Source organism: Ranitomeya imitator, chromosome 2 (assembly GCF_032444005.1).
Source record: "Ranitomeya imitator isolate aRanImi1 chromosome 2, aRanImi1.pri, whole genome shotgun sequence".
Lineage (NCBI taxonomy): Eukaryota > Metazoa > Chordata > Amphibia > Anura > Dendrobatidae > Ranitomeya > Ranitomeya imitator.
This window is the reverse complement of record NC_091283.1, coordinates 346,342,024-346,366,269: the sequence shown is the minus strand read 5'-3', so window position 1 is coordinate 346,366,269 and position 24,246 is coordinate 346,342,024.

The following is a 24,246-nucleotide window of genomic DNA, read 5'->3' as shown; positions in this document are numbered from 1 at the left end:
TGTTGGAAACTACGCTGCATTAGGCCTACAAATTGGGTATGGGGTGTAGAGAGATGGTGTGTTCCACTCCAAGGTGTTCCCCAGGTTTCATCGCCATTGCTTCGATCTTCATGCTCTCGTTTAGTAATTGTTGGAAACTACGCTGCATTAGGCCTACAAATTGGGTATGGGGTGTAGAGAGATGGTGTGTTCCACTCCAAGGTGTTCCCCAGGTTTCATCGCCATTGCTTCGATCTTCATGCTCTCGTTTAGTAGTTGTTGGAAACTACGCTGCATTAGGCCTACAAATTGGGTATGGGGTGTAGAGAGATGGTGTGTTCCACTCCAAGGTGTTCCCCAGGTTTCCTCTCCATTGCTTCGATCTTCATGCTCTCGTTTAGTAGTTGTTGGAAACTACGCTGCATTAGGCCTACAAATTGGGTATGGGGTGTAGAGAGATGGTGTGTTCCACTCCAAGGTGTTCCCCAGGTTTCCTCTCCATTGCTTCGATCTTCATGCTCTCGTTTAGTAGTTGTTGGAAACTACGCTCCATTAGGCCTACAAATTGGGTATGGGGTGTAGAGAGATGGTGTGTTCCACTCCAAGGTGTTCTCCAGGTTGCCTTTCCTGAACTTCTATCTTCAGGCTCTCATTAAATTGTAGTTAAATGGAACAACTGCATTTGGCGTACTAGTTGGTTTGGGGCCTACTATCGGTGTCTGCCACTCCTTGCTGTTCTCCTGGTTTCCTGTCCTGAAATTCCATTTTCAGGCTCTTGTTAAGTAGTTGTTAATGTTAGACTGCATTTGGCCTACTAGTTGGGTTGGGGCCTACTATCGGTGTCTGCCACTCCTTGCTGTTCTCCTCAACTGAACAAAGCTGGGCCGCCTGTTTACTACGGTTGCCAATTTTGAACTGCATGTCGACTACTTACTGATTTGGGCCTACTCTCTGTGTCAGCCTCTCATTCCAGTTGTCCTCCACTGCAATGCCCCCTGGTTAGTCCTGTGTTACCAATTTTGAACTGCATTTAGCCCACTTTATTCTTTGGGCCTATATCTGTGTTTCCTCCTCATCCTGCCCATTGCCCAGCCAGTGATAGATGAGTCTGCTGGTGCACGCTACACAGCAAGATTGTGACCCTGCTGAAAGTCCGGTTCCTCTTCCCGCATACCATACCACCTTACACGGGGACAAAGAGGAAGGTGCAGATGAAAGTGCAGGTTCCTTCATCAGGTGGGGGGAGGAATACTAGTTGGCGACGTCACTGGCACAGGGCCTCTCATAGTACGCAAAAGTGTTGCTGCCGGTGGGAGGCGCCCCCGCCGTGCAAACACACCGCTGTACTTTGAGGGGCCCTGTGCCAGTGCCAATGCCAACGAGTGGGCCCCCCCTGCTTGCTCAGGATCACAGCACTTGCAAAGTTTAAATACTTACCTCTCCCTGCTCCACTGCCGTGACGTGGTCCAGATTTACTGGGCCCACTAATTACTTGAACCAGCTCTACCCCCCACAACTTTAGCCAAATGACCCCCAATTTCAAATGCCTTCCAATTATTATAAGGTAAATTACGATTGACAAGCTTCTTTAACAAGAATGGATGTTTTTGCCATTAAAATGGGCAGTGTAGGTGTTTCCCTGGCCTCCACTCACTGCCGACTATGCTCCCCCATTGACTTGCATTGGGTTTCGTGTTTCGGGCGATACCCGACTTTTCGCGATAATCGGCCGATTCCACTCGACTCGACTTCTAAGATAGTCGGGTTTCGCGAAACACGGCTCGACTCTAAAAAGGTCAAGGTCGCTCAACCCTAGTGACCAGCAATCAAGAAATCCTGTGGTCCAGGAGTCTGCCACCTTGTCTGTCAGCTCAGGAAGCAGAACTGATAACGCTGACGAAGGCCTGCCAGATTGCAGAAAGCAAAACTCCGAACATATACACCGATTCCAGGTACTCGCATGGCATAGCACACAACTCTGGACCCGTCTGGACTGCAAGAGACTTCATCACAGCAAGCGGAACAACCGTGAAGCATCATGGAGCCATCAAGGACCTGCTGGATGCACTCCAACTTCCAAAAAATAGTGGCAGTACTAAAAGTCAAAGCACATGGAAAATTGAACGCAGTAGAGGCACAAGGTAACAACATGGTGGATATAGCAGCCAAAGAAGCAGCCAAAGGAAGGCAAAATGGAGAAGTGGGAGAGGTCGTAGAGCCGAAGGGCTACTACATGACGACTGAAGACAAGAAACCTGACCAGATGACGTCCTGGGATCTGCTCAAAAAGCTGCAAGAGCAAGCCCCAAAAAAGGACAAGAAGGAATGCTGGATGCGGAATGGAGCAACACATGAACAAGGAAGGGTATACGCAATGGACTACAAAACCCTGTTTACCCCGCCCTGTTTATCCCGAAGCATGTATCCTATGGTGGTCCAGTGGGCACAGGCGCCCACACACAGATCAAAGACACAGATGAATGATCTGACTGATGCTTACTGGTTCGCTCCAGGGATCTCCACCCTAACAGCCAAGTTCACTAGCAGCTGTCTGACCTGTGGCAAATGCAACCCTGGAAGAATGGAGAAAGTTCCCACACATCATCTTGCCAGCCCGCTGTACCCCTTCCAGAGGATCCAGGATCCAGATAGACCACATCCAGGTGCCGCCAAGTGGAGGTTTTCGAATATGCCCTTGTGGTCGTGGACGTGTTCTCAGGATGGCCAGAAGTTTTCCCAGTGAGGAACCAGTCAGCAAAGACTACTGCAAAGAGACTACCCTCAGAGATGAGATACGCAGATATGGGGTCCCAGAAGTGATAGGCAGTGACCAGGGACTCGCATTCACAGCAAATCTCACACGAGAGATCTGGTCAGCAGTATGGTCAGACTTAGGCCTACGCACTCCCTACAATCCCCAGAGTAGCGAGAAAGTGGATAGACTGAATGGGACACTTAAGAACAGGATGTTGAAAGTTGCCCAAGAGACAAACAAACCATGGCAGGAGACACTCCCAATCACACTACTTAGTGTAAGGTACACTATCAGAGGCCCAGAAAAGCTGTCACCATATGAAATTTTGTTTGGATCTAGTCCCAGGTTAGGGGTATTCTTTCCCTCAGCAGCTGACTATGTAATATGATACTTTGTCTGCTTATGTAATTGAACTCACCAAGAAACTTGCTAACATCCATTCTCGAGTTTTTTCTTCATTGCCAGATCCAGATTCAGTGTCTGGTACGCACTCCTTGAAGCCAGGAGACTGGGTGTTGGTGAAAAAAGTTTGTAATGAGAACAGCACTCGATTCCAGATCTGATGGTCCTGTCCAAGTGCCGCTGATGACACCAACCTCTGTGAAGCTGGAGGGAAGACCCACTTGGATCCACGCATCGCATGAACGCTCCCCTACCAGAAGATGACACCCGAGCCAGAATAATGTTGTGGACGCCCTGCCTGACCGAATAGATGACCTTCCTGATAAAGAATACACTACACATGCTATTGACTAAGAGACTGATTGCAACTAACCCCCGTTAGGGACAGATCTCCTGATCACCCATTTGCGAAAAGTCTGTACGGTGTAGGGCGTAGGCAGTAGGCTTGCGTCAGTTCGCCGGTAGCACAAAAGAGTTGCAGCGCTTTGGGACAGGAGGCTAGGTTTAGGGCAAGTGATATCTAAGGGGGGCTTGTGATAGAAATATTTATATCATGTAGATCTCACTTGCATGTATACTCCTCTATAATCATATATACTCATATAAACGCAAATATATCTATATACATTATAATCAATGGCTTAAAATGGCTGACATAAACTAATATAAGCCAGACAGACTGTTCGGTGTTTTCCATCCAAAAAGCAGAAGAACTCCAGATGTATTAAGTGCTGATCAGATGTCTCAACTTTGTCCCAGATGCAGAGAACTTCATTTTAGTTGCTTAATCAGCAGTCATATGTGCATTAATCACAATATTCCATATATATTCAGATTACCAATAACAGAGGAGCTAGACAATATGTTAATTAACTAACCACCCCTAACCACTCCTTTCTATATGCAATTATAAAACTATGTATCAGGAAATAAAGAGTCAGTATTGATGGAATGCTTTCCTGTCACAATCGTGTACAGTTTCATTCTTGAGCGCTCAAAATACTCAATCTTATTGGGAACGGCCACAGCACACATGGGATAGATTTATCCAACCCAAATTTCCATATCATGTCTCTATTTTTTTGTTCTGCAGCTTAATGATGGTGTTCAAAAAGTTATTTTCAGTTCAGGAGTAGTTGAGTGTCAAGTTGATGGTAGGATGAAATTGATTAAACTGTTCATGGAACATCTTTAGCTGTGGCTCAGACTCCGTCCAGATGATTAAAATGTCATCAATGTAGCGGTAGTACACTAGAGGCCAGAGGCCCAGCTTCATTCAGGACACAACTGACCTATTGAATAAACTATCAGCAATAGGTCCTCTACCAGAAGGAACCATCCTGGCCACCATGGATGTGGAATCTTTGTACTCCAATATCCCACACCGGGATGGATTAAATGCCTGCAAATTCTTCCTGGAAAACACAGGGACTGATGCAAATTCTGTGGTGAAACTTATAAAATTCATCCTCACCCACAATTACTTTGAATTTGACCAGAAGATTTATCTACAGGAGACTGGCACAGCAATGGGAAGTAAAATGGCCCCACAGTATGCAAATCTTTTCATGGCCAAGCTTAAAAGCGACTTTTTGTCCTCATGTCCCACCAGGCCTCTGGCGTACTACCGCTACATTGATGACATTTTAATCATCTGGACGGAGTCTGAGCCACAGCTAAAGACGTTCCATGAACAGTTTAATCAATTTCATCCCACCATAAACTTGACACTGAACTACTCCTGCACTGAAACTAACTTTTTGGACACCATCATTAAGCTGCAGAACAATAAAATAGAGACATCCCTGTATCAGAAGCCAATCGACCGTCCAACATACCTTAAATGGGACAGTTTCCATCCAAAACACATAAAAAACTCTATTGTCTACAGCCAAGCCATCAGATACAATCGTATATGTTCCAACCCAATGGATAGGGATGAACACCTTGGTCGCTTCAGAAAGACGTTTTTGAATCAGGGCTACCATCCAAGAACAATTGAACACCAGATTACAAGAGCCACCAGAATATCAAGGAATCACCTGCTACATTACAAAGCTAAAGAAGAAAATAACCGGGTACCTCTAGTAGTTACCTACAATCCAAATCTGGAGGTGCTAAGGGGAGCTGCATGGAAATTACAACCTTTACTGCAAAAAGATGCCCGCTTACAATCCATTTTTCCAGACCCCCCACTACTGTGTTTTAGGCAGCCCCCAAATCTAAGAAGCATCATTGTCAAGAGCTCCCTGTCCTCTCCAACGGCTGTAGGAACCTTTCCTTGCAACCAGAAAAAATGTAAAACCTGTCCATTTATAATGACCACGGACAAGATAAAGATTCCCAACTCACATCAGGACTACAAGATACCAGGTACTTTCAGCTGCGTCACTTCTATTGTGGTGTACCTAATTATTTGTACTAAATGTCAAACTGGGGGTCTGTATGTGGGGGAGACAGGGCAAAAGCTTAGAACAAGAATGAATTCTCACCACCACACAATAAGAGAAAAAAGAATGGATCTACCTGTGGCAATACATTTTTGTCTCCCAAATCATAGCATTATGGACATGAAATTACTTGTACTAAAAGGTAGCTTCAAATCCCAGAGAGACTGAAGAGTCTGGGAATATAAACTGATGACGACCTTTGAAACTTTCACTGCAGGAATGAATGTGTCGCACGGATTTATGTCTTTTTACATCAACTAAGGAACTTGCCCCTCAGACCATGTGGGGTCATCACAACAGAACGAGACCCCAATAAAACAATCCTTATCTAAGAACTGGCCCAATATTTATGGACATAACTGTTTATCACCCATGGTAATTCTTCTTCATGTCACCTGTCTTATCCATGGTTTTTCCCTTTTTTTTTTCTATGCTGTTGTGCATAAATATGTGATTCTTCAGAATTTGTTTTAGTCTTTGCCTGATGAAGAGACCTGTGTAGTCTCGAAAGCTTGCAATTTGTTACCATCTTTTCAGTTAGCCATTAAAAGGTATCAACCACTGAGGACTCTCAATTCTAAATATTTTTCTATCTACTGGCTAACACGGTACTCAGATATATTTCTTTCCTGTATCATTCTGTGTAAACAGATCTCCTTTTGGTATCAGGTTCCTAGAAAAAAGATTTTTCCTGTTTACCGTATATACTCAAGTATAAGCCAATCCGAGTATAAGCCGAGACCCCTAATTTTGCCACAAACAACTGGGAAAATAAACTGGGAGTATAAGCCTAGGGTAGAAAATGCAGCAGCTACTGGTAAACTTTAAAAATAAAAATAGATACCAATAAAAGTAAAATTAATTTAGATATCAGTAGGTTAAGTGTTTTTGAATATCCATATTGAATCAGGAGCCCCATATGCTTCATACAGTTCATGATGGGCCCCATAAAATGTTCCATACAAAATACGCCCCATATAATGTTCCATAAAGTTTATGATGGGCCCCATAAGATGTTCCATATTAAAATATGCCCCATATAATGCTGCACAAAGGTTAATAATGGCCCCATAAGATGCTTCATAGAAACATTTGCCCCATATAGTGCTGCATAAAGGTTGATTATGGCCCCATAAGATGCTCCATAGAGTAATATGCCCCATATGCTGTTGCTGCGATTAAAAAAAATGTCATAATCACCTCTCGACGCTCATGCCCCCGGCACTTGCGATATTCACCTGTTCCCGTTCCAACGCCAGGAGTCGCTCCATCTTCTGGGTCTCTGCAGTGACTGTTCACACTACTAATCACGTTATCACGCCCTCTTACCTGAATGTCACAGCCAGAGGATGCGGAAGATGGACTGGCGCCCAGCGGTGGAACAGGGACAGGTGAATATCGCAAAGCTCACCCTCCTCCGTTATACTCACCTGCTCCCGGCGCGGTCCCTGCTTCTCACTGACAGATGGTCTCGGCGCCGGCAGCTTGTTTCGGCGTTCAGCGGTCACTGGTACCTCTCATTAAAGCAAAGAATATGCGCTCCACCCCTATGGGAGTGGAGTCATGTCCATATTCATTACTTTAATGAGCAGTACCACTTGACCGCTGAACACAGGAACAAGCTGCTAGCGCCCGAAGGCCATCGGAGCTGCATGTGCGTATGTGACAGACGCCACTCGCCCCTTTCCCGCCGACCCCCTGGGACAATGACTCGAGTATAAGTCGAGAGGGGCACGTTCAGTCTAAAAAAATGGGCTGAAAATCTCGGCTTATACTCGAGTATATATGGTAATTACCTGGACACTGCAGGGAAAAACAGGTTCACAGGAGATTAGTTGTTCACGCTCTCTATAATTCCCCTGTTTTAACCCCTTAACGACCAATGACTGATCTATCCATCATTGGATGCCTCCCCCTGTTTGGTGCAGGCTCCAGCGATGAGCCTGCACCTTTTCCGGCACATGTCAGCTTATCTGATCAGCTGATGTGCTGCTAACAGCCGCGGGAGGAATCGTGATCCTCCCGTGGCTGTTAACCCATTAAATGCCACTGTCAAATGCTGACAGCGGCATTTAACATGAATTTCTGGCAATTGTGCTGGAAATCCACCCATCGGTGACCCCTGTCACATAATGGCGGGTCATCGATGGGTTGGCATGACAACTAGAGGTCTCTTGGAGACCTCAATGGTTGTCAGTGCCGGATTGCTATGAGCGCCACCCGGTGGTTGGCGCTCATAACAAGTGAGGTATTTTGATCATCGCCTTTATGTAGCAGAGTCGATCATGTTATGGCAGCCTCTAATCTCCCATGGAGACTATTGAAGCATGCCAAAAGTGAAAAAAAAATGTTTTCAAAAATATTAAAAAATAAAAAAAATATTAAAGTTCATATCACCCCCCTTTCGACCCATTCAAAATAAAACAATAAAAAAATTCTAACATACACATATTTGGTATTGCCGCATTCATAATCGCTCAATCAATACAAAAAAGATTAACCTGATCGCTAAACAGTGTAGCGATAATAAAATAAAAATGCCAGAATTATGTTTTTTTTGGTCACTGCGACATTGCATAAAAATGCAAAAATGAGATATCAAAAGATCACATCTGCAACAAAATGGTATCATTAAAAATGTCAGCTCAGCACACAAAAAATAATCCCTCACCCGACCCGTGATCACAAAAAGTGGGGACGCTACGGGTATCAGAAAATGGCGCAATTTTATTAATTTCTTTTGGAATTTTGGAATTTTTTTTCACCACTTAGATAAAGAAGAACCTAGACATGTTTGATGTCTATGAACTCGTAATGACCGGGAGAATCATAATGGTAGGTCAGTTTTAGCATTTAGTGAACTTAGTAAAAAAGCAAAACAAAAACCAACAGTGGAATTGCTCTTTGTTTGCAATTTCACCGCACTTTGAATTTTTTTCCCATTTTCCAGGACACAATATGTTAAAACCAATGGTGTTGTTCAAAAGTACAACTCGTCCCACAAAAAAGAAGCACTCACATGGCCATATTGACGGAAAAATAAAAAAGTTATGGCTCTGGGAAGAAGGGTAGCAAAAAACGAAAACACAAAACCAAAAATACCTCCGGTCATGAAGGGGTTAATTTGTTCCTCTCTCCCTAGCTATAACTCATTTTCCTTCATCCTTATATGTTCCTTGTGAAGGCCTATTTCAAAGGGAGTTTGAATTGTCAGCTCTTCCCCATTCCCTTTAGATGTGTTATGGATTTTAGTTTTCTTTTGACTGTATATATATTCCATCTGTTGGAATCGGAGGTGTTTATGCTCTCCGTTCATTGTGAGTTCCTCTCTAGCTGGTGTCGTAGTGACATCAGCCTTAGTCTCGTTCATCACGCGTCAGTCAATTGTGTAATTGTCCTGACTAGGGTTGAGCGAAACGGGTCGAGATTTTTCAAAAGTCGCCGACTTTTGGCAAGGTCGGGTTTCATGAAACCCGACCCGACCCCAGTGTGGGGTCGGCCATGAAGTCGGCGATCTTTTGAATCTGGAATCGGAATTCCGATACCGATTCCCGATATGTTTAAGATATCGGGAATTGGTATCGGAATTCAGATTAAAGTGTAAAATAAAGAATTAAAATAAAAAATATCGCAATACTTACCCTCTGACGCGCCCTGGTACTAACCGGCAGCCTTCCTCCTTCGAATCCGCGCTTCTAGGACCTTGCCGTGACGTCGCGGTGACGTCGCAGCTTGTGATTGGTCGCGCGGCCGCCCATGTGACCGCTCGCGCGACCAATCAGAAGCCGTGACGTCACCGAAGGTCCTTCAAGCGCTGATTCTTAGGTAGGAAGGCTGTCTGAAGGAAGCAGGGCGCTTCCGAGGGTGAGTATATTCCTATTAGGTATATACTCACCCTCGGAAGCGCCCTGCTTCCTTCCGACAGCCTTCCTTCCTAAGAATCAGCGCTTGAAGGACCTTCGGTGACGTCACGGCTTCTGATTGGTCGCGCGAGCGGTCACATGGGCGGCCGCGCGACCAATCACAAGCCGCGACGTCACCGCGACGTCACGGCAAGGTCCTAGAAGCGCGGATTCGAAGGAGGAAGGCTGCCGGTTAGTACCAGGGCGCGTCAGAGGGTAAGTATTGCGATATTTTTTATTTTAATTCTTTATTTTACACTTTAATATGGACCGCAGGGCCTGAAGGAGAGTTTCCTCTCCTTCAGACCCTGGGAACCATGGAAACCCAATGCACTGCATTGGGTTTCGGGTTTCGGCCAACCCCGACCCCGACTTTTTTATAGGATCGGCCGATTTCACTCGACCCGACTTTTGAAAAAGTCGGGTTTCGTGAAACCCGACCCGATCCTATAAAAGTAAAGGTCGCTCATCCCTACTGCTGTTGGCGCAAAACAGCCGTGGTCGATCCCTGCTCACCTCCTCCGTTTTCACACTCCCCCGTGCCGTGAAGATAATGGTGATGTTTCACATGTCTCAATAAAGGACTTAGACCACACCGAAGCTGGTGAGTGCTGCCGCATTTTTTCTATTTCTCATTTGCTGCACTGTTGTTTTCCATGCGAGCACCTCTACCTGGATGTCAGGCTCTCTGGTCACACCACTCATGGATTGTGGTAGCTCTTATTGACGTGGCTGTGCGGTTCAGCTTTTTTCTTTATTTATGTTGCTGAAAGTGAACTTGTCAGTTAGCTAGATCGGTGTCACACACATTGCAGGACAGGCTAAGTGCAATACGAAGGGATCATGGAACGGGAACCAAACACTAGGGAAGGGGAAAGTGGAGACCCCTAGACAGATCTAACGTGACCCTGTCTCTCCTATCATCTCTATATAGGTTCTGCAGCTATTGCCAAGCAGGATACCTAGTTCCTGACCCTAGAAATAAGCTCTGCATTGGGAAGGACAGGATAAGTGCTAGTCAATCCCACTAACACTAAATACAGCAAGGATAAATGAAACAAAGGGGACACACTCAGAGAGAGACACTGACATCATCCAAACTCCAACGAGGACGATAGCATACTGCTACAGCTCCAAGCTTCAACAGGAAAGTGCAAACAGAAAATATCACCCACAACTCCGGACAGGAAGTTGGGAGTAATAAACACCCAGATTCAGGAGACACAATTAGGGCCTGGGGAGGTAGCCACTAGTCTGTACTGCCAACCGCTGAGACCTTCTGCAGCTAGATGCAGTGCGACTGTCTGCAGCCTCTGACATACCCATGACAATAGCACCCTTCTAAGAGTGGCCTCCGGACACCCAGAACCAGGCTTCTCAAGATAAGAGGTGTGAAATGAACGACCCATCCTGGGAGTATTCCCCTCGGATGCTGAGACCCACATCCTTGCCCCTGGACAATAACCCTTCCAGTGCAACAGGTATTGTAGGGAACGACATTGGAGATGAGAATCTAGAATCCTCGAAATCTGGAACTCAAGAGGTTCCACATATTTCTTGAGTAAGGACCTGTGGAAGACACTGTGGATTTTAAGACCCGGAAGTAGCTCAAGACGAAATGCTGCTGGATTAATGATGACGGTTATTTGATAGGGACCAATGAATTTAGGTCCCAACTTCCAGGAATGAACTGTTAACCTGATATTCCTGGTCGACAACCACACAAAGTCATTCACATTCAGGTCCGGACCTGGCACACGTTTTCTGTCAGCCATAATTTTGTACCAGTCTCCCATAATCTTCAAACTACTCAAAACGCCCCGCCACACTGAGGAGGGCGACGAAGCAAAATGTTCCTCTTCATGAACTCCCAAAACCCCTCCCCCGCTAAAAGTACCAAACTGTGGATGGTAATGCAGCGCCTCAGGGTTCTGGTTGTTGCAGTAATGTCATTCTTCCACCAGGGGGAGTGATGTTACGTCTGAAGGCAATAAAGGAGATCTCTTTACCAGGTATCACAAACCACACAACACACTTCACACTCCAGTCCACCAGGGGGAGCTATGCTCCTATTTACTAGGGCACTCTTCACAATTAGGTAAAAACTGGTGGTCTGGATAGGAAGTTAGGCAGAAGCGAGCTGGGCTTCACCCAGTTAGCTGCTATTTGAGCTCCACTCAGGTAGTGGGTCCCTGACAGGGGTGGGATCCTGTCAGAGGCCTAGACAGAAGGCCATGGAGCTGCGTCGGCCCGAAGTGCGGCAGCATCCTAAGAAAGAGACATTGAAGGAGAATTGTGTTGCAGAGAGTGAGAAACGAGGTCATGGCAAAAGGAGAGGAAACCAAAAGGAGTTCTGCCCTGTAAAAGGCTGCCTCCTTTCTGAGGCGCAGGATCCGGTAGCCGGAACACCGAGGGAGTCATCGTCTCCAAGCCTTGCTCCAGAGACCGGCAGGACAGCTAATTCCATATTAGTTGCCCGACCTTTACCCAGGAGGCACGGTGGCAACTATGGGAGGCCGGGGCGTGCTAGAGTCCCTGTAAAAAAGCCTCAAGCCACCAGTCATACGGGTTGTTCCTATCCATCTGGGAGACAGAGAGAAAGACATAACATCTAGAACACCGACATCAGTTGTGAGGACCTTATGAGAAGCTCAGCAGTAAGGTACTACAACATCCAGGCACTAGAGGAAGGCTATTAATTTCCACCTGGATAAGGGAACTCTGGATTTACCTTCAGACCGGCCGGACTCTGCCTGCCCTGTGATCTGGTGCTCGGGACTGTGGATGCTGAAGTCTTCAGTAAAGGTAAAGAGACTGCAACCTTGTGTCCTCGTTCTTCACTGCGCCTTACACCATCCACCATCTACATTCTGGGAAGCCCTGGGGACACACTTCACCTGTGGGAAGGTATACCATCTAGCTGCCATAACATCACCCCAGTGGATCCCTCAGCAACGTCGGTCACCCTGACCGAATACCACAGGTGGCGTCACGAACATATCCCTTTAAATACCTTTCCCCCTTTTATTAACGGACCACCCGAGGGTCACGGGCCGGGTCAGCCACCGTGACATCCCCCTTGAGAACCGAAGGACCCGGTACCGAGTACCCCACTGCCCTACGGGGGCGCTTCAGTAATCGTATGCACCAAAGAACGGTGACCTACCGGTGGATTCCTGATGGCAATTTTTGATGGCAAATTCTGCCAGTGGAATGTATCCTCCTGATTTTCGGAGACAAAACACCTGAGGTAGGTCTACAAATTCTGGGTAACGTGCACAGTCTGTCCATTCGACTGGGGATGGAAGGCAGAGGAAAATGACAGCTGCAACCCCAGTCGAGAACAGAAAGCCCTCCAGAACTTGGAAACAAATTGGGTCCCCCGATCTGACACCACATTGGAGGGAACCCCATGAAGCTTCACGATCTCACTTACAAACACTTGAGCAAGAGTCTTGGCATTTAGAAGTGTCAGTAATACGATGAAATGGACCATCTTACTGAACCTATGTACAACCACAAAAAACAAAGTCTTGCCTGCAGATACCGGTAGGTCAGTAATAAAATCCATGGACAAGTGTGTCCATGGTCTGCAGGGAATAGCAGCGGAACAAGAGTACCAGACAGATGGGTATGTGATACCTTAGAAAGTGTGCAGACACTACAAGCAGATATCTGTTCAACCACATAACGATGCAACCCTGGCCACCAAAAATGATGAGAAAGGAGGTCCGTGGTTGCCTTACCACCTGGATGACCAGCAAGTAAAGAGTTGTGTTGTTCTCTTATTACTTTGTGCAGATTTAGTGGTACAAATAACCTTCCTGGAGGAAAGGAGACAGGGACATCCCCCTGGGCCTCCAACACCTCACCTTTAGCTCAGGGTACAACGCCGAAATAACTACCCCCTTCTGCAAAATCAAGGCAAGGTTCTCGTGGTCACCAGCGAGAAGCTCCGGTACAAGGCATTAGCCCTGACATTTTTGACTCCTGGACGGAAAGTGACCACAAAATTGAACCTAGTAAAAAACATGGACCATCTAGCCTGCCTAGGGTTGAGACATTTAGCCGATTGAAGATATGACACGTTCCTATGGTCAGTGATAACAGTAACAGGATTTACAGCCCCCTCCAACTATTGTTGCCATTCTTCATTGCCAAAAGCTTTCTATTACCCACATCAAAATGACTCTCAGCTGAAGAAAATGTTTTTGAAAAGAGGGCGCATGGATATGACATTTACCAGGGGACGGACGCTGAGAAAACGCAGCCCCAACTCCCACCTCCAATGCACCAACCTCCACAACAAGGGGGTGGGAAACCTCAGGTTGACTGAGTATAGGAGCCATGGCAAAACAGTTCTTTAGGGAGGTAAAAGCCTGTAGGGCAGTGTCTGACCATTTGGACAAGTCAAGGATAGCATGGATTTTCTCTAGATCTATCTGAAAATCCGAAGATGACAACAGGTACCCCAAAAACTGCACCTCCTGGATGGCGAATACACATTTTTCCAGTTTGGCATACAAATTGTTATCTCTTAATATTTGCAACACCTGTCTAACATGCCCCCAATGTGTCTCCAAATCAGGTGAGTAAACCAAAATATCATCTAGATAGACCACCACAAACCTACTCACAAAATGATGTAAAATATTGTTAATGAAATGCTGGAATACAGCAGGTGCATTGGTTAGACCGAAAGGCATGACCATACTCTCAAAATGACCCTCAGGAGTATTGAATATGCCATTTTCCTTTCATCCCCTTCTCTAATTCTAACCAGGTTGTAGACCCCTCTTAAATCCAACATGGAGAACACCTTAGCCACCGCGACCTGGCTGAACAGATCCAGAATCAGAGGAAGAGGGTAAGGATCTCGGATGGTAATTTGATTTAATTCCCAGAAATCTAAACAGGGATGTAGACTGTCATCTTTTTTCTTCATGAAGAAGAACCCTGCCGCCATGGGAGAAGATGAGGGTCTGATGTGTCCCTTCTCCAGACTTGCCGCAATGAAATCCTTAAACAGTTCTCCTGGCAGTAATCCCACAACTCGGTGACCTCCCTGGCTTGCACATGTGTATCAAGGTTTTCTGGCACCCAGGGTAAGAACTAATTTCGGCGCCCCCCCCAAGCACATATGAGATGTATACACTTAGTTACGTGCCGATGAGCTACTCTTCCTAATTCAATGTTCAGTGAAAAACAGAGAAATTAGTTGTCACGTGAATGTAAGTATGAAAATAAAAGAAAACAAGGATAATTTTCAGTTCACCCTTGTAGATAGATTTCTCATTGTCCAAGGAAAACCCGAGCACGGAAAGAGCATCTCTGCCTGACGCTGAAACTCTTGTATGAAGAAAAAAAGGGGGATCCAGCTCCTGAGTTAAAATTGAAAGTCTTTATTGCAACATATTAAAAAATGGAAAGCTGCTTACAGATGACCAGCATATTAACGTTGAAGAACAGCCATGAACCACTGAACGCGTTTCAAACACTCTTGGTGTTCTTAGTCCTCAGTGTGACATCTTACATTGCAAGATGGTGGCTGTTAGACAAGGCATGGTTCCAAAAGTTTTTTTTCAAATGTCATCAAAGTGCGTTCTTCCCCTACAAAATCCATTTCTCAATGTTCAAATAAAAAATCACATATAAAATCACAAAGAATTAAGGAGAACTGACTGCAAGGAAAAAAAGGAAAGAATCTGTATCTCTTCCACCAAAACTTGCTAAAACTTCAGTTGTGGCTGATAAAAATATCACCAATTAGTACAAAAGTGAGTGAAACAGAATACTTTAAATCCTTGCAAGACTGTAAAGTTTACTAATGTGACACAAAATGATGTCTGTTTTCAGTTACGCTTTTTAGAATAACCAACAATGCTGTCTGAATCACGTGATTGGAGACAGGAGACTGTTACGTTGAAAAAAAAAAAAATTGTGTACCATGAAACCTCAAGCTGTCAAACCCTTTCTTCGTTTCCAATGGTAATGGAATCCCGACAATATGTGGAGAGCAGGATGCACTACATTGAAGGACGATCAACTTTTTATTTTTTAATGGTATGATGGTTCCCTCACCAAAGATGGCCGCCCCCACCGATAACAAGGGGAATAGCACAGATCGCGCTCTTTTTCGGCTTTTGCACATGTGAGAACCACTACGCCAACGCCGGGAACATAAGCAAAAGCTGGGGGAGAAGCAGCCATTTCACCACGTCCTTTTGACCAGACCAGCCTGATTGACAGGCGAAAACGGCGTCTTTGGTAAGGTATTTCGGCAGCATAGGTGGGGAATCAGGGGACAAAAAAACACTATTGTAAAGCACAACTCATGCCCTATTTGGCGGTATTTTTATCTCAGACTGAAAAAACGGGGTGACAGGCTCCCTTTAAGAAATTGGTCCCAATGTAGGGGTGTGGGTCTCTAAGACTTATAATGGAGGGCATGAGCTGACAAACAATTCCCCAATGGGGGGTACCTTTTTTAAATATATACTAATGCCATCACAGCCCCTCTTGCCCAACATTCACCGACCTATAACAGTACAGAACACGTTCACCCAGGTCATGTAGTCGGAGATAAGGAGGAGACATTGCAGGAAACCGAGTTAAGAAGTCCTAAAAATGTAGGGGTGTGGGTCTCTGAGACTTGTAATGGAGTGCATGGCCTGACAAGAATTTGCCAATGGGGGGTAAATTTGTTAAAAATATTTCATGAGGATCATAAAGACCATTGCCCAAAAATTGGACTGCCTGTAGCAGCGAAGAAGACGCTATGCCTGGTGATCTAGTGGTGGAGAATGAGGAGACATTGCTGAAGGCTTCATTGAAAACTAGTCCCAATTTAAATGAGCTGGTCTCCTAGACTTGTAATGCCCATACACTAAGTGTATGGGCTGACAAACATTTCCCCATGGGGGGTAAATTTTTAAAAAATATTCTATGGGCATCATACACACCCTTGCCCAAAAATTGACTGTCTGTAGCAGCACAGAAGACGTTAAGCCTGGTGATCTAGTGGTGGAGAATGAGGAGACATAAAGATAAACCATAATGAAATAAAACAAATACATAAAAAATGTGAATCCACTGATGAAAGTAAATAACAAAAGGGAGGGGAGAACACAGATTTATAGATTCGAAGCCAGAATGTGTCTAACGAGATATGTTTGTCCCTAGCAGCAGCTTAGAGACAGGGCTATAAATAAAAATATAATATAAAAGTTTTTGAATAATTTTCTACTGTAGAGGTATACACTACCTCATTAGAGGACTGTCCAGACATAGGGAAAATGGAAAATATGAGAATAAATGGGAATAACAGACGTACATCTCTTTTTTATGACATTTCCCCTTGTGGGAGTAACAATTGTTTTAGCTTCTAATTAGTAATGGGCATCATAAAAACACCCTTGCCCCAAAAAAATTGTGACTTTGGCATCACGGAATCCGTTCACCCTGGTGCTCTACTGGTTGTGGATGATGATGATGAGGATAAGGAGGAGGATAACAACAAAAAGACCAAATCTAAAAGCGTATACCCATGTGAGGTTGTGAATAGGTGCATGTGAGTCGCCCGCCAGGGCCTGGGGTACTCGTCATCGGGTTTGGTCGCAGTTAAAGGGGTGGTCACGGTGGCAGTGACCCAGTCCGTGCCCTGGGCACTCAATTAAAAGGGAAATGGTCTTTTAAAGGGTTTAATAAAATCTATATTTGTGATGCCACCTGTGATTCTCGGTCATAGGGGACCGACGCTTCTTAAGGGGTCCTCTGGGGTGGTGTTGTTGCAGCAAGATGGTGACGCTTCCCACAGGTGAAGCGGGGTCCCCAGGGCTCCCAAGGTGTATGGTAAGGATGATGGGTTGCCGGTAAATAACGGAGGACACAGGGTTGCAGTCTTTACCTGGTTTACTGATGGTAGTAGGCCTCAGTTCAGGGTACCGGCCTCAGGTACAGGAGGAGTCCAGGCAGCCTGGAAACAAGAAGAAGTCCCCTTGGCAGGTCAGTTTGGGAGCCTTCCACTATGCGCTAGTTTTGTAGTCCCTTGCTACCTGTAGTTTACTGGCAAGGTACCCCTTTCTCTACTGTCCTGGGACAGTGCCTGCACGGTAGGCAACTTGAGCTATTCTTTTGGGGTCTCTGACACGGTGACTCCAGGCTCCAACTGCTGCTGTACCTCAGGCTTTGTATGGGCAATTTACATAGAGTCATATGCCCTCTGGCTCCCGATGCCCGGTATCTGCGCTCTGGCTCACAGGAGGCCCAATCACAGCCTCCCTGAGCTCCTAATTTCTCCTCTGCTCCTCTCCTAGCACTCATCTGCACCAGACATCTGCTCTCTCTGGTCTCCCTGGACCAACCATCTGACTCCTCCTCCAGACCAGGTTGTTTATTCAGGGAAACTGGCTTGAAACCGGGTTTAGAGCTCCCCCTCCTGGCCTGGATTCAGAGGGTGTGGTCTGTGAGTTTACCTGCCAAAGGGATCCCTCTTGTTTCCAGGCATAGCACTACCCTCCCTGAGAGGAAGGCAGCACTACTGTGGTACCCGAACTCTAGGGGTGCCACACATGAGAATACACCTCCCAAAAAAGAGAATGTATTCGCTGTTTTCACTTGGTGGTGTACAGAAGTCTTTTCCAGTCCAACCCTTGTTCATTTTCATTTCAGTGTGAAGCCCCAGGGTCCTGGTTGTCACAGTAGCATTGCTTTCTCCAGTGGAAGAGTGAAGTCACGCTTGGAAGCAAGGAAAGATATCTTTCACCAGGTAATCACATACACACAACACGTTCATAATCCAGGCCAGAAGGGGGAGCTCTGAACCCGGATTAAGGGGAACTTCCCTGATATATTCTGGCTGGAGAAGAAGTTAGAGAGGATTCTGTCAGAGGACAGAGATGAAGGCAGACGGACATAGAGTGTAAGAAGGAGCTGTGTAGTCAGAGGTACTACAGCTCCTGGAGAGAGGAAACTTAGCAGGAAAGAACAACTTGTGGAAGGTGTGCAGGAGCAGGAAGCACAGGAGAGGACACCAGGGGGAGGACAGCAGTGATTAGACTGTCTCCCAGGTTGAGCGGAGATTCCAGTGGCCGGAAGACTGAGGCTGCGTTTGACTGTATGAGACACGGCAGAAACCGGCAGGACAGCTGGATTGTAGATCACATGTCCGCCTTAATACCCAGGAGACACAGTGGTGCCAATGGAGCTCGGGTCATGATAGAAAACCTATAAACAGGCTCAAGTCACCTGTCATACGGATTTGTGTCCTAACCTTTATGGAGGACAGAGAAGAACTGTGGGGATCTTACCAGAAGCCACAGGCAATAAGAAACTACATTAACATCGCGCTATAAGGAAGGCTTTTGCCTCCACCTGGTAAAGGGGACTCCCAACTTGCTTCCACGCTGGCTGGACCCAGCCTGTACCTGTGATCTGGTGCCCTGGACTGTGGTTGCCTGAAGCTACAGTAAACCAGGTAAAGAGACTGCAAACCTGTGTCCTCCGTTTCTTACCTCACCACTCACCATCTTCACACACACACCGGGAGCCCTAGGGACCTACATCACCTGTGGGAAGTTATAACATCTAGCTGCCATAACATCACCCCAGAGGACCCTTTTAAGCAGCGTCGGTCCCTACTGACTGAATACCACAGGTGGTGTCATGAACAAACTTTATTTCAAATACCCTTAAAGACCTCTCCCCTTTAATTGGGTGCCCAGGGCCACGGACCGGGTCGCAGCCACCGTGACATCCCCTTTAAGTACCAGACCCAGTATCGAGTACTCCATGGCCCAGGTGGGCGACTCAACTTGGAGTCATAAACAGGATGGACCGACCCCCCAAAAAAATGGGGTCATGTGCACCTATGAGACTGTGCCTAACTGTGTGACTATTGAACTGTAAATAGTGCCAAAACCGCCTCCATTATTGCACTATGTGGCGTGCAGGAGGAAACGAGCGCATTGTCGTGGGTGGAACCTGGAGAAACGGCGCAAAAACTATGGCCGACCCTCATCAGTATTACTATGTGAGATAAATATGCCCATTATCTAGAGAGGTCCGCCTCCTAATCTGGGATGGCGGAGAGAAGAGGAAGGACCACCCACGAAGACGGGCGTGGTGCAGAAAAACTGCAGGAATCGAGACCGAAGAAGCAGTGCCGGAAAGCAACATGGCGGAGGGTGGTGAGCGGACGCTGGAGCGTGGGATGGAGAAGGGGGACTTCCCCAGCCGGGACCTGCAAGAACTGTACCCGACATCATTGATGGATTGATGGAGAGAGGTGGAGGAGCTCACCCGGCGGCTCATGAAGATGCAGCAGGAGACCGTGACCGGGTGGAGAGAGGCCTTCATTGGAAGTCTTGCCGGACAACCAACAGCTACCCTGACTGGCCCGGAGCAGAAAAGAAGTTCCAGTGTAGGTAAGGGGCATGACCCTGACGACCCTGGCAGCGGAAGGCCCAACAGACAACCCCAACTCCCCTCCACCGCTGTATACACCTGTCCAGGGTTACTAGGCCCCCGACGACATGCCACCGCACCTCGAAAGTATCCCAGCTGCAAACTCTGCACCAATCCCTGGTCATGACGACACCTTGCTGGGCCACTTCCCGCTTCCACTGACTCCAAAGCCAGGAGGGGTACACTGCCGGTTACCCAGGGATGACAGCAGCCGGAGGCAGATGACGGCCCCACTCAATCCAACTAGTGAGCCCCTGACTATCTCCCCGGAACCTATGGTGTTTGCAGAGGGGTCCGCGGAGGAGGACATGATTGCCCTTCAGGGATAGATCCCCCATGATTACCTGGAAGGAGCACTGCAGGCGCCGGGAGGAGAGGGAGAGACAGGAATCCATGGCCCGTGAAGCAACATTTGAGGAGAGGAATCTGGCAGGGAAGGCCCGAATGCGTAAGATCTCTCTGGCAGAAAGATGACAACTGCGGTGCGGGAAAGTGGTGGTTTTCAACCAGCAGAGAGGCTGGGGGCTCATCAAAGAGGTATTAATGAAATTTTTGTGAACCGGAGGGATGTGGAATCCCACATGATAGAGGGATACCCTGACAGGGCCTCAATGTAGGAGACAAAGTAACTTATACCCGCCACATTGGCGAAAAAGGATGGTATACTCTAGACTGTAAAAGACATGTAACAACCTAAGTCCCTGCAGCAACAGGTCAATTGCTAAGTGTGACCAATCCACCAAGACACCAGTGGTGATACCAGCCAGGAGGCCCTGGTGTGCAGTACCAATGGAGAGATATGATCCAGAATTTTCCCATTCAGGAAGTAGCAACCATGCAGAGCTGCCCTGGCAAAGGAAAACAGTTTGCTTTCTAATTTGAATTTGAACATGACTGAAAATAGTTAATTTAACCCTATTGAAATATTCCTTTGTTTGTTGTTCAAGTTTGAAAGTTTGATAACCTGATCAGGTTCCACTTATTTGTTTAAAGGACACTGAGATCATGGACAGTGTATGATCCACAAACTTTTTTGTATATAGTTGGCACTTCCTAAGGTCCTTTCTACTGGTTTTATGTGGAACTCTTAAAGGAGCTGTGTCTTAAAGTTTGTCTTTAAGATTATATTTGTTTACAGAGACCTGAAGAAAAACCCGTTTGGAGTGGCAGAACCCCGGGTCTGGATACACGCCTTGTAGCCCAACCGAGACCCACATTGGAGGTTCATGATGGGTCCCTTTCTTCGTTGCAGCTGTTAAATGATTGACTTGAATATTAATTGCACTTTTGAGTAAGACAACGTTAGAATCATTGCACTTTGTTTAATAAAGTGATAGTGTTAATAATAGTCACGATAGGAGAAGTTCTAGGCCTTGAAAAATGTTTGAAGAGAATGTTCAGATTTGTTGCACTTTAAGAAAATGATAGTGTTACGGAACTGCAACACAGAACTAGGATAGAAGGGGGAAAACTGACCCTGCACTGAGGCTAGGCTGATACCCTACGATGGAGTGGGCGACCCATTCCTTGTGAATAGACCCACCGACGATCCTAGGTTAATCTCAGCGAAGACCAATAGATAGGGGGAAGGAGGTCCCTAAAAGATCTAAGGACTGGGTATGAAAAACAGGTCACCTCCTAAGATAGGATTCAGAGAAGGCTGCAGAAACCAACTGAAAACAGAAACTAAGGATAGCAGAACCAGAGGTCCCAGAACTGCTAAGAATCCAACACAGGAAGCTACCAAAGCACCTAACCAGAACTCTAGCGGATTAACACTGTTGTCCAGCAAGGAATGGGAGGCAGGTGCTGGGTAATTAAGGGTGATACAATCACCTGACCGTAGACAACCCAGCACCAGGGGAAAAAGACCAGCAGCCAGAAAACCACATGATGGCCGATGGTCAAAAACAAAACAGATTCTAACAGTATGTCTACTTTTACGAGGATCCTCCGGATCCTCTTGGCCGAGCCTTATTCGGAAATCTCCTGTGAAAAGCCTTAATCAGCCTTGAGGCCGAGACATCCTCAGCTTTCACCCAGGAATTATCCTTGGGACCGAAACCCTTCCAGGACACGAGATACTGCAACCTTCCTCTGTGCCACCTGGAATCTAAAATGCGTGAAATCTCAAACTCGCCGTCTTCATCAACTGGGGGAGCAGTTGGCATCGCCTCCTTATCTGGTGTCAACTTTCTTCAGTAAAGATACATGAAAAACTGAATTAATTCTCCAGGACGAGGGGATGTCTAATCTACCGCTGCCGAGTTGACAACCTGAACCACTTTGAATGGTCCTACAAATTAGGCCCCAGTTTTTTTTAGAAGGGATCTTCAAACGCAGATTCCTAGAGGACAACCAGACCATGTCCCCAACTGCAAACAACTCCTCCCTTCTTTTCTTGTCAAAATATTTCTTTGCCCTCCTATTCGCCTCTTTCAGATTATGGCGTACATTGGTCCAAACCCTGTTCAAATTTCTAGAAAAACTCTCCTCCTCAGGCACCGCTGCCCCAATCTTTGAAAATGGACCGAAAAATGGATGCCTCCCTCTACAGCAAAAAAGGAGAATACCCCGCCGAGGAAGACGCATGATTATTAAGAGCAAACTCAGCTAGTGGTAGATATTCCGACCACATCTCCTGATTGTCTGGTACAAAACACCTCAAAAACTGCTCGACGTCCTGATTCTTCCTTTCAGTCTGTCCATTGGACTCCGGATGATAACCTGACGAAAATGACAAATGAACCTTTAATCTGTCACAAAATGCACGCCAAAAGTGAGCCACAAACTGTGGTCCTCTATCAGAAACAATGTCCGTGGGAACTCCATGGAGCCTCACAATCTCTTCACAAATGCCTTAGCTTAGCTTAGTCTTGGCGCAGGGTAATTTATTGAACGGGACCAGATGACACATCTTACTAAACCGGTCCACAACAACCCAGATGACAGAAAAACCCTCAGAGACCGGCAGATCGGTGATAAAGTCCATAGCAAAATGTGACTATGGCAATCTAGGAACCTCCAAAGGGCACAGCAACCCTGCAGCCGGGGTATTTGAGGCCTTCGACCTAGCGTACACAGTACACTGACGCACCCACTTGATTTCTCTTTGTCACCCTGGCCACCAGAAACTTCGATCTATCGATTTTCTAGTTTCCGAACTCCCTGGATGACCCGCCAACCGAGACTCATGACATTCAGCAAGAAAAACTCTCCACAAGGTTCTAGGTACAAATAATTTACCATATGGAGTGTTAGTTGGTGCAGCATTCTGGGCCTCCAGGATGCTACTCTCCAACTCAGAACCCAATACTGCCACCACCACCCCTCTCTGCAAAATACATTTCTCCTTCTCAGTATTACCTGCTGGAGAGAAACTACGAGACAAAGCATCCGCTTTAACATTCTTTGTCCCAGGGATATATGTTATGGAGAAATGAAACTTGGCAAAAAACAGCGCCCACCTAGCTTGATGGGCATTTAAACTTTTAGCAGCATCCAGATATATCAGGTTCTTATGATCAGTAAAACCTGTATCGGATGTCTAGCCCCCGCCAAAAAATGTCGCCAATGCTCAAATAAAAAGAGTTTAATAGCCAGCAACTCTTTGTTCCCAACATCATAGTTGAGCTCAGTCTCCAAATTTTTTTTTAGAAAAGATAGCACAGAGATGCACCCCATCCTCTCCCTCCTGAGAAAGAACTGCCCCCCCCCCCCCCACTGAAGAGGCATCAACCTCTACCAGAAATGGCTTGGTCTCATCTGTCTGGATCAAAACAGGAGCAGAGCTACACCTCTCCTTGAGATGCTCAAAAGCCTTAACAGCCTCAGGGGACCATTTTACAGTATAAGAACCCTTCTTGGTGAGATCAGTTATAGGTTTAGTGATCTCAGAAAAATTCTTTGAATTTTCTGTAATAATTAGTGTCACGATTCACACCGTGACCGTCACCCCTACGTCACGGATCGGGGTGACTTTAGGCCAACAGACAGCTATCACATGTGCAGGGGGGCTTATCTTAGTTATCCCTCCACTCCACAATGTGATGAAAAAAACACACACAAGGCTATTGACCTCTTAGTTTACAGCAGGGGCTTATTCTAGGTATCCCACTGCTCTTCAATGTACCACGAACTGCAGGGATTTATGTATATCCCGCTTACAGTTCCACTTGCAGCTCTCTGGCTCCCCCCTTACTCTCAGATCAGATTAGATACTGCACCTTGGGTAATTAGTCACCAGAAAGGCTGCCTGCTATGTACTGGCTATTGGGCACGCTGCAGTGACGCG